General features: G+C 38.4%; 1 pseudogene; it reads right to left on the reverse strand.

Annotated features, from left to right (window-relative positions):
• Positions 1-10,529: 10,529 nt before the first annotated feature.
• On the reverse strand, positions 10,530-11,499 carry LOC101833157 (annotated as a pseudogene).
• Positions 11,500-12,114: the final 615 nt, after the last annotated feature.

Genomic DNA, 12,114 nt, shown 5'->3' on the forward strand with positions numbered 1-12,114 from the left:
GAGAGTGAACACTCTTTTCTTGTTTCTGATTTTAGAGGAATTGCATTGAGTTTCTCTCTATTTAGTTTGATGTTGGTTGTTGCTTTACTGAATATTGATTTTATTATGTTTACCTAAGTTCATGTTATCCCTGATCTCTCCAGGATCTTTATCATGAAGGGGTATTTGATTTCGTTAAAGGCTTTTTTAGCATCTAGTGAGATGGTCATGTCGTTTTCTTTTTCAGTTTGTTTATATACTGGATTACATGGATAGATTTTATTTGTTATTGAAACATTCCTGCATCCCTGGGATGAAGCCGGCTTAATTATGATGGATGATTTCTCTGATGTGTTCTTGTATTTGATTTGCCTGTATTTTATCGTGTATTTTGCATCAATTTTCATGAGGGATATTGATCTGTAGCTCTCTTTCACAGTTGTGTCTTTATGTGACTTGGGTACCACGGTGATTGTAAACAGTTAAAAAGAGTTTGGCAATGAACCTTCTGCCTCTATTGTGTGGAACAATTTGAGCAGTATTGGTATTAGCTCTTCCTTGAGTTTCTGATTGAATTTTCCCCTGAAGTCATCTGGCCCTGGGCTTTTATTGGTTGGGGAATTTGATGACTGCTTCTATTTCATTAGGGGTCATAGGTTTGTTTAAATTGCTCATCTGCTGATGGTGTCTACTTCTGTTTCCATCAGCTACTGGAAGAAGGCTCTAGGATGGCATATAAGGAATTCATCAATCTCATTATCAGAGAAGGGCATTTAAGATATCCTCTCAACTATTGCTTAGATTGTTAGTTGCCCTGCTCCAAATGATATGACAGACTTTGCAGATCCCCCATTGAAGGCCTTACTCTGAAATTTGTATCAGAATGGGGATGGGATAAAGGGTTCCTGGTGGTCAAAGGAGGAAGAGAGGGAGAGGTAACAGAGATTGCTATGTAAAACAAGTTTGTTTCTAAGTTAAATTAGAAAAAAGGAAAGAAATTTATCATGGGTCTTGATTTACTTTTAATAGGCAATATTTATCCAGAAACTTGTCCATTTCTTTACATTTTCAAATTTGGTTGAATACAGATTTTTATGACCTGAAGATTCTATGGATTTCCTCAGTGTCCATTGTTATGTCCCCCTTTTCATTTCTGATTTTGTTGATTTGCTTGTTTTCTCTCTGAATTTTGTTTTGTTAGGATAAATTTTTGTCTATATTTCTGCTTTTCTGGAAAAACCAACTCTTTGCTACATTGATTCTTTGTATTGTTTTCTTTATTTCTACTTTGTTGATTTCAGCCCTCAATTAGATTATTTCCTCGTGTCTATTCTTCTGGTGTGAGTTTGCTTGATTTTTTTCTAGAGATTTCAGTTGTACTGTTAATTTTCTTGTGTGACTATTCTCCAGATTTTATATGTGAGCACTTTCCCCTTATCACTGCTTTCAATGTGTCATGTAAGTTTTGGTATATTGTGTCTTCATTTTCTTTCTTTCTTTCTTCACACAGGAATGTAAAATTGTGCGTGGTTCAATTTCCATGAGTTTGTAGGGTTTCTGCAATTTGTGTTTTTGTTGAATTCAAAACTTAAACCATTTTGGTCTGATAAGATACAGTAGGTTATTCCATTTTGGAGGGGGTTTGTTGATGTTTGCTATGTTGTCGAGTATGTGATCGATTTTAGAGAAGGTTCCATGTTGTTCTGAGAAGAAGGTTTATTCTTTTTTGTTTGGATTCAATGTTCTACAGATGTTTGCTAAACCCAATTGAGTAATATCTTCTGTAAGTTCTTTTGTTTCCCTCTTATGTTTCTGTCTGGTGGCCCTGTCTAGTTGTGTGAGTGGGGTGTGTTGCAGTCTCCCACTATAAGTGTGTGAGGTTTTATGTGTGATTTGAGTTTTCATAATGTTTCTTTTACAAACACGGGTACCTTTGTATTTGGGGCATAGATGATCAGACTAGAGACATCATCCTGATGGATTTTTCCTGTGATGGATATTAAATGAACATCTTCATCTCTTTTGATTGATTTTCGTTTGAAGTCTAATTTTTATTTTTTATTTTATTTTAATTTTTTTGATTTTACGAGACAGGGTTTCTCTGTATTGTTTTAGAGGCTGTCGGTCCAGCCTGACCTCGAACTCACAGAGATCCGAATGCCTTTGCCTCCCGAGTGCTGGGATTAAAGGCGTGCACCACCACCACCCGGCTGAAGTCTAATTTTTAGATATTATGATAGCTACAACAGCTTGTTTCTTGGGTCCATTTGATTGGAAATTTCAACCCAACCCTTTACTATGAGGTAATATCTCTCTTTGAGGTTGAGGGATGATTCTTGTATGCATCAGAATTGATTCTGTCTTTGTATCCAGTCTGTTAGTGTGTGTCTTTTTATATGCAATTTAAGACAATTAATATTGAGGGATGTTAAGGACCATTGAGTGTTAATTCTTGTTTGTTTTGGATTTGTTGTTGGTTTATGTGCACATTTACCCTGCTTTGTCTTTTGGTAAAGAGGGATTTATTTATTTCCTATATTTGGTAAATATAGTTAACTTCCTTAGATTGGCGTTTTCCTTCCAGTACTTTCTGTAGGGCTGGATTTTTGGATATGTTTTGTTTAAATTTGATTTTTTCATGGAATATCTTCTTTTGTCCATCGATAGTGATTGAAAGCTTAGGTATCTAGGCTGGAATCCATGGTATCTTAGCATTGGTAGAATCTATCCAGGACCTTCTGGCTTTCAGAATTTCCCTGGAAAAGTCAGGTGCAATTCTGATAGGTTTGCCTTTATATGTTACTTGGTCTTTTTCCTTTGCTCCTCTTAATATTCTTGCATTATTCTATATGTCTAGTATTGATTATTATGTGATGAAGGAAATTTTTTGTGGTCCACTTTATTTGGTGTTCTGTTAGCTTCTTGTACTGTCATTGGCATGTCTTTCTTTTGGTTGGGAAAGTTTTCTTCTATGATTTTTGAATATGTTTTCTGCATCTTTGATTTGGATTTTTTCACTTTTTTCTATACCTATTATTCTTAGGTTCTACCTTTTCAAGATGTTCCATATTTCCTGGATATTTTGTGTTATGGATTTGTTGAACTTAAAATTTGTTTGGTCAATGGATATATTTCTTCTAGTTTATCTTCAGTGCCTATGATTCTGTTTTCCATCTCATGTATTCTGTTAGTTATGCTTGCATCTGTAGTTCCTGACCATTTACCCAGCTTTTTTATTTCCAGCATCCCCTCATTTTGTGTTATCTTTAATGTCTCTATTTCAGGTCTTGAACTGTGTGAATTTTTTTGTTTTATGTGTTTTATTATTCTTTCTGGACTTTCTATGCTTTCTTTAAGAGATTGTTTGATTTCTTGCATTTTTTGTTTGCTTTTCTTACATTTCTTTAATGGATCTTCTCATATCCTCTTTGAGGGTCTCTATCATTTTCATGAAGTTGTTTTTAAGGTCATTCTATTCTGCTTCATCTGCATTGGGATATTCAGTTTTTGCTGGTGTAGAGGCCCATTGACTCTGGTGGCATCATGTTGGTTTTTCTATTGTTGAATATGTTTTTATATTGTTGTCTTCCCATTCCTTCTTCCTGTGTGTGAATGTGAGTCTTTTCCTCTCCTGGTGGGTACTGCTCCAGGGACCAATACTATGATGGGTCTCAAGATGGGTGTAAGTGGGTCTGAGACTCTCCCTCTCCTGGAACGTGGAGGTGGGACTAGCACTGTGATGTCAGTAAACTCTGGATTGCTTGCACTACTGGGGGTGAGTTGACCTTCCTGTAAACCCCAGATCAGGAGATCCAAAAGAATATATATTTATCCTTTTAAGGACTTGTGCACAGAGGAAAAGGGTATAAAAAGATACATATTAAAGATTAATTTTCTGGGACAGATCTAGATGTTGTCAACTTTAGGCACATGCTTGTAATCTGGGACAAATGCTAGACATTAAATGATGAGGGTGAAATTATGGAATTTTATCCATTTATCTTTCTGTTTTGAAATAAATAATCCATCTGAAAGAAACAGTGTAAAAGCTCTAACCTTGCAGAATGTACTGGAATATGGTTACATCTATTTGGTCTTTATTGGGCACCTACCTACATTTTCAGCTAACAAATTAGATAGTCCTATATTTTTTCTTCTTACTTCACTTTATACCTTAATTAACAGGACATAGTCTTCTTTATTGTTTATATGTCCCAAACTGGCCAATTCCAGGAAGCCCCATCCACCTTCCATATCCAGATATTTGGATAGAAAATGTCCACAAAAGGAAATTTTTGATTGTTATTCAGGGGAACATAAACTTACTCCATTCCTTTGATAGGAGTGTATATTTGGCTCAATACAGAGCAAAACCCTAGGATTGTAAGAACCTGTGTGCACAGTACAGGTGAAACTCCCAGATAGCCAATTGCCCTGTTAACAGAGGGTCACCATATATCCCAAGCAGATTGGAGTTCTGGGATTCTAATCTATTTCCTGTGCATGCACATTTTAGTATTACTCATTCTTTTCTTGGTAACCTAGATACTCTTTTGATAAAAGAACTTTATACATCCTTTAACAGTTTGTTTATAGTGAAGTACAGGAACAATACATGGGTGATTCATAACAACAACAACACAGCAACATCAGAAGCTCACACTGGCCAAAGAAAATGTTGGCTATGCTCTGCATTCTCATTAATGCTGTTCTAATTGAATTTACTAAGCAATTTAGTATAGGCATCTATAATCTGTCAAAAGAAGTGACAGGAGTAAATTCCTAGCAGAGGCTTGCACAGTAAAGCTGGTTTTATGTGTTAGGTGACAGGCAGAATAAAGCATTTCAGTCATTGGAAAGAAGTCAAAATAAAATCAGTCCTCTATCCATTAAGCCTTTGTGTAACAATAGATCAAATATCTCAAACTATACAATTGCAATTGATTCTTGCTTAGATTTGAACTCAGAAATACCATGCAGGTAAGGAAAAAATGGAAGAATAAATCTGTTGTGACTAGAGATTTACAGGCTAGAAAAGCACAAATTCCAGTTGATATTGAGGGATCTGTCTTTAAAAGGTGAATTACTTATGCTTATAATCCTATATTTTAACTATCTATAAAATCACAGTAACTTTACTTCATTTATTTTTTATGCTTTTGAAGGAAGCATATGGTGTCTCCTAAATACCAGCTCAAACTTTCTTTGGTCATGAGCAGAGAATAGTAACAAGCCCAAATATTTATTTTTATTTAATGTTTAAAGCCAGTAACAGGTAGCTGAACCATTGAATGATGCAGTACCCCAGTGTGTGTGTGTCTGTGTGTGTGTATCTCTGTGTGTCTGTGTGTGTGAGAGAGAGGGGGAGAGAGAGAGAGAGAGAGAGAGACAGACAGACAGAGAATGAGAGAGAGAGAGAGAGAAAGAGAGAGAGAGAGAGAGAGAGAGAGAGAAGAGAGAGAGAGAGAGAGAGAGAGAGAGAGAGTTTCATCTTTCATCATGAATGTTTCAGGAAAAACCTGTTGCCAAATAAGTAAAGTAGAATCTAGAACAGAAATTTAAACTACTGGCATTGGATCTTACTGATGTCTCTGTTGAGAACACACATTCTTACCTAACCAAATAGTTCAAATAGCTTCATTCCCATCTTCATTGTCAGGCCACAGGTGACCCCAATTTTTTTCTTATCCAGAAAATGTCAGCACATCCTAATTATCATGTCCTCATTCCCATCTTTTGCCTTCTATTCACTTTTTTTCTGACCACCAGAGAGATTTTTCCTAAGCAACAGCACTATGCTTTTGTTGGTTGTTAGTTTAGCAATGCCTCCCACAGCCTAGACAATTAAATTCCAGATTCTGAGTCATGTTGATATTCTTGGATCTTATAGTAACCCTCATTGATCACTCTCTGACATCATTGCAATCATTTCCTGAAGTTATTTAATTACTCTCAGTTTCTGGAATGTGTCATGCTCTTCATTTTTTATTTATTTTTTTGTTTGACCTTCACACTCACCTCACCCACTGAATAAAATGACCTTTCCACTCAAGCTCTCCAACCTCATGTGTAAAAACATTTCTTTCTTACTATGCATATTTTTAGGTTCTTTCCTGTATACCAGACTCTCTATCAGTGGAAGTGCAGACTGGTACTATCTTGATCCATGTCTAAAATCTATATATGAGTGACTATGTACCATGTTTGTCTTTTCCTTGTTGGGTTACCTCACTCAGGATGGTTTCTTCCAATGCTATCCATTTACCTGCGAATTTCAAGATTCCATTGTTTTTTTCTGCTGCGTAATACTCCATTGTGTAAATGTACCACATTTTTTCTATCCACTCTTCAGTTGAGGGGCATCTAGGTTGCTTCCAGGTTCTGGCTATTACAAATAATGCTGCTATGAACATAGTGGAACAGATGCCTTTGTTGTATGAATTTGCCTCATTTGGATATATGCCTAAAGTGGAATTTCTGGGTCTTATAGTGGATTGATTCCCATTTTCCTGAGGAATCTCCATACTGCTTTCCAAAGTGCCTGTATGAGTTGGCACTCCCACCAGCAGTGGAGGAGTGTTCCCCTCTCTCCACATCCTCTCCAGCATAAATTGTCTTCGGTATTTTTATTTTAACCATTCTGACAGGAGTAAGATTGTATCTCACAGTCGTTTTGATTTGCATTTCCCTAATGGCTAAGGATGTTGAGCACTTTCTTAAGTGGCTCTTGGCCATTTTAGCCTCCTCTATTGAGAGTTCTTTATTTCTGTACCCCACCTTTTAATTGGATCCTTTGGTATTTTGGAGACTTGCTTCTTGAGTTCTTTGTAAATTTTGGAGATTAGCCCTCTGTCAGATGTAGGGTTAGTGAATATCTTTTCCCATTCTGTGGACTGCCTTTTTGTCTTGTTGACTGTGTCCTTTGCCTTACAGAAGCTTTTTAGTTTCAGGAGGTCCCATTTGTTAATTGTCGATCTCAGTGTATGTGCCGCTGGTGTTATGTTCAGGAAGTGGTCTCCTGTACCAACTCGTTGAAGAGTATCTCCCACTTTCTCTTCTAAAAGTTTCAGTGGGGCTGGATTTATGTTGAGATCTTTGATCCATTTGGACGTAAGTTTTGTACAAGGCGATAAACATGGATCTATCTGCAGTCTTCTGCATACCAGTAGCCAGTTATGCCAGCACCATTTGTTGAAGATGCTTTCTTTCTTCCATTGTATAGTTTTAGCTTCTTTGTCAAAAATCAAGTGTTCATAGGTGTGTGGGTTAAAATCAGGGTTTTCTATTCTGTTCCATTGGTCTACCTGCCTATTTTTGTGCCAATACCATGCTGGGAAGAAGAGAGGGGGATAAGAGGAAGAGAGAGTAGGTCATGGGGGGACAGGAAGGTTGAGTGGGGGGGGTAGAATAGGGGGAAGAGGGAATCATAGGTGATCTAAAGGGATGACACCAATTGGCAAGCTAAGCAATAGTGGAGAGACCACCTCGAATGCCCATTCCTGATAATGAACTTGATGTCTATAACCATCCGGTAGCCTTCATCCAGTGGCTGAAGGAAGCAGTGGCAAACACCCACAGATAAACACTGAACTTAACCCAAGGAACCCAGTGACAGAGAGAGAGAGGAGTGATGAGCAAATTGGCAAAGAATGGGCTGGCAAAACCAGCAGAGACAGCTCTTCTGAACAGGGGAGAGCTCTTGGACCCCAGACTGACAGCGGGGAGGCCAGCATGGGACTGATCCAGATCCCCCGAATGTGAGTGTCAGTGAGGAGTCCTGGGCAACCTATGGGGCCCTGGGCAGTGGATCAGTGTTTATCGCTGGAATACAAACAGACATTGTGTGCCCATAGCACAAAGAGGGATGCTTTCTCAGCCTGGACTCTTAGGGGAGTGCCTGGACCCTACCCTGAGTGAAAGGACAGACTCTAGATATCCCCTATGTGGAAGGAATTGGCAATAGGGTGGGAGGCTGGGGGGGGGGGATGGGGGTGTGGGAGAAGGGGATGGAGAGGGAATTGGGATTGACATGTAAAACAAGCTATTTAAAATTAAAATAAAAAACATTTCTTTCTTAATTACAACTATTATCTTTTTCTAAAATTCAGTTAGTCGTATAGTTTTATCACGTAGATTATATTAATCTGTTTAATTAACTTGCTGTTTGATTAAATATCTGTGTTGGTGGATGTTTTATCTTCTGCCTGAAGGAAGCATTAGGCTCACTCTATTTACTAATTTGAGATTAATACAGAGATACATCAATATGCAAGGCCTCATACATGTGCTAAAACCATGAAATGAGAGTAACTGACTATATGTCAGATGTCCGTATTACAAGGATCTTCATAATATGCTGTGGAATAATCCTTGTATACACTGTGTAAATTATCCTGTGATTGGTTTAATAAGGAAGCTGACTGGTCAGTAGCTGGACAGGATAAGGTAGGTGAGAGAACCAGATTAAGGACACTGGGAAGAAGGACAGAGTCAGAGGTGTCCCCAGTGAGATATGAACAGGAAACAGGAAGTACAAGATGAAAGAGAGGCAATGCCATGTGTCAATATGTAGATTAACAGAAATGGATTAATTTAAATTGTAAGAGGTAGATAGTAATAAGTTTGAACAATTGACAAAGCATTTATAATTCAAATTAAGTCTCCATGTTGATTATTTGGGAACTGGAAGGGGGAAGAAAAGCCCCACTGCAATAGCATAATGATTTAAGAACTATAATTACTTCAGTTTGACTATGCTTTTTTCCCAGGAAAATATAATGACTTTTGACATGCAAAGACACAAAATAGAAATGTATTATTTTAATGAACTGGAAATTGATTTGAAATACTACCATTGGCATTTCATTTGAAAGTGTTCCAAACATGGATACCCAACTGCAAATAGGGGTAGTCTATGGATGATCAGGATTTCAGTAGGCAACATACCTATGGACAAATAGACATTACTCTTTGGTGAACTGGCCTTCATTGCAGTATCTATAAACAGTAAATACAAGCCTTTATCCCAGATTCTTGGTAATGCCTAGATAGATGCCAAGGGTTCTTATACACTATGGTAGTTTGAGTGTAAACAGTCCCTACAATCTCATAGTAAGTGACATTTTTACAAGGTATGGCTTTGTTGGAGTAGTCATGGCCTTTGTTAGAGGAAGTGTGTCACTGTGGGTGAGCTTTAAGGTTTCTTATAGTCAGCACACCACCGAGTTAGTCAATTCAATTTCCTGTTGCCTGTAAAATGTAGTATTCTTAGTTCCAGCACCATGTGTCTGCACACCTCCGTGCTCACTGTAATGTTGATAATGTACCAAACCTAAAGAACTGTGAGTGAGCCACCTCAATTAAACAAGGATTGTTGTAGTCATGGTGTCTCTTCACATCATTAAAAACCCCAACTAAAACACACACCTTCTTGATTTGTAAATCCTTTTTATTTGTCACTTATCTAGCTTTATAAGTTTTCATCCTTGTACATCAATTATCTTTGATTTTCTTGCACTATTTAGTAGGGACTTACCTGTCAGAGGATAATAAAAATAACATCTTTTAAGTCAGTGTTAGATATTGTGATACATGGAGCATGGTTCCCTTGATATTCTGACTTCATTTTTTTCCCAAGCCAAACCATATCCTGCTTTACTAAAGATAATTTTCATAAACAATCATGGTATTTCAAGCAGGACATAGACTGACAATCATTAACATTTTACAAGAACTTCCTGACTCCCTTCTTGTATGGACTATGAAAATCAAAAAGCCACTATAGAACCTGGTGAAGTCTTCATTCAATGCTTTGAAAAGGGGAAGAGTTTAGAGTGAGGGTTGATATTCATATTAAGGTTGTTGTTTAACAACTTTTCACAAGCTGACCCTGACTTTCAGGAAATGAATTATCAATCTGAAGATCCACAATCTTGACTATAAAAGGAACTGCTGCTTTTGGGAGGATATCATTATCACTGCATAGTCCAGCAAACCCAATTTTAAGGAGTCAGGTTCCAACAGGTCTCTGGTTTTAAGGGAGTTAAGTCTATGTTGGTGGTACCGGGGGAAGAGGATATATAAATGAATTTAGATTTTTCTTTTTAAAAAAAGCATTCTGGAGGTGCACGCCTTTAATCCCTGCACTTGGGAGGCAGAGGCAGATGGACCTCTGTAAATCCGAGACCAGCCTGGACTACCAAACGAGTACCAGGACAGCCTCCAAAGCCACAGAAAAACCCTGTCTCGAAAAACCAAAAAAAAAAAAAAAAAAAAAAAAAAAAAGCATTCTATGTCATGGTGGACACATATGTCAACACCAGAAAGTCGCTCCTGAGCCAAAAGAAGTCTTTCTAAATTGTCAGGGAAGGATGTTTTCCATCAAGCATCATCAATCCCGCTTAGGAGACATTTTGTTAGTGACACATGTTACTTTCCTCCAAAAAACAATGACGTGTTCTGAACATGTGCTAACATAACTTAAAAAAAGTAAAACAAAATTCTGCATTTTTATAAAGCTTTATAAAAATTGTATTTCAAACTGTACATATTTCACTTGGCATCTCCAGCACCTTCAGCTTTTTGTGCCTGGTCTGTTTTGGCGTCTCCATTATCTGCAGGATTATTTGCCTCCTTGCCAGCATCTGCTTTCCCCTTCTTCCCCTTAGGTACCTTCTTGCGCTTCTTTGCAGGGGCCTTTTTATGCTTCGGAGGAGTAGGTTTAGCAGACAACCTTGTGGCTTCTCTGTGGCTTGTCCTTCACCTTGGATTTATCTCCCTTAATAAGCACTTCATCCTTTCTTTTGGGCATGGCAGTAGCAAGGGACATCAGCGCTGAACACGGGGATGCAGCGATGCATGGATTTGGTCTGTCTAAGGGTTGTTCTTACTCCTTCTCCCAATATTTCTACTTTAAAGAAACTATATTGCGCTTCCCGCATTGCGACACACACAGCTCGGCAAATGCATGCTGATGCTGAGGTGTGCTGTGCTGGTCAGGACCTGAAGTGGACAAAGTCAAGGCAAGATGACTGATTCCTGGAGGCAGTGAAGGCCTTGTACTCTTGATTACTCAAGGATCGGCCTTGCAACAGGGTAGTAGGGAGAAAAATGAAGCCAACAGGTACAGATTCAAGAATCTTGTCTTTAGCTGCTGAAGTAGCAAAAAGTCCTGAACAGAATGTCCCTGTTATATTGTTGAAATTAAAAGATAATAAAGAGCACTCCTTTGGGAAGCACAGAGTTGAAGAAAGTCAAACAAGGTGTATATTGTTATGACCTCATTCAGTATTGTTTATTGGTCCTCAGTCAAGATTGTTCTAGAATCCAGGGTGGTTGCACTACAATTTCCTATCTTACACAGATATTAAGTCATTGCTGAGTGGGCTTAGAGCCCAGAGAAGATGGAGAGGAATTTTACAAGGAATTTCTTCCATCAGCTCCCGAAAATTTTCTTGTCTTGGGGAGACGATTAAAAACATGTTTCATCCAGCTGACCAGACAAAGGTTAACTCTTGAATCCCAGGCCTCAGCCTGGGAATCCAACATGGGACTGATCAAGACCCCCTGAATCTGGGGGTCAGTGAGGAGGCCTAGGGAATCTATCGAGCCTTGGGCAGCAGATCAGTACCCATCCCAAGTATACACACGGACTTTGGACTCCCATAGAACAATGTGAGGTGCACTCTCAACCTGAACTCTTGGGGAAGGGTCTAGGCCCTGCCCTATATGAAATGACACACTATGCACACCCCCATGGAGGGCCTCACCCTCCCTGGGGGAATGAGGGGATAACGGGGGGGGCGATTGGGGGGAGGGCACGGGAGGAGGGGAGGGAATGGGAGAGGGACCTGGAACTGACTTGTGAAGCAATCTCGTTTCTTATCTAAATTTAAACTGGAAAATAAAAAAAAAAGAATATTAATAAAAATAGTTACTTCTGAAAAGTGAAAAAAAATATGTTTCATCAATGCAGCTAAGGCATGTGTTTATTTGGTGTTTTATAGCCCAATGATTTTTATTCTTTTTTCCTGAAACAAGGTTTCACTATATAATCCAGGCTTTCTTCATACTCAGTGTATAGCCTTGCAGGTTTCAGAGGGTTAGTCCTTCTGCCTAAGTCTTCTGAGTCCTGTG

Source organism: Mesocricetus auratus, unplaced genomic scaffold (genome assembly GCF_017639785.1).
Source record: "Mesocricetus auratus isolate SY011 unplaced genomic scaffold, BCM_Maur_2.0 Super-Scaffold_15014, whole genome shotgun sequence".
Taxonomy (NCBI): domain Eukaryota; kingdom Metazoa; phylum Chordata; class Mammalia; order Rodentia; family Cricetidae; genus Mesocricetus; species Mesocricetus auratus.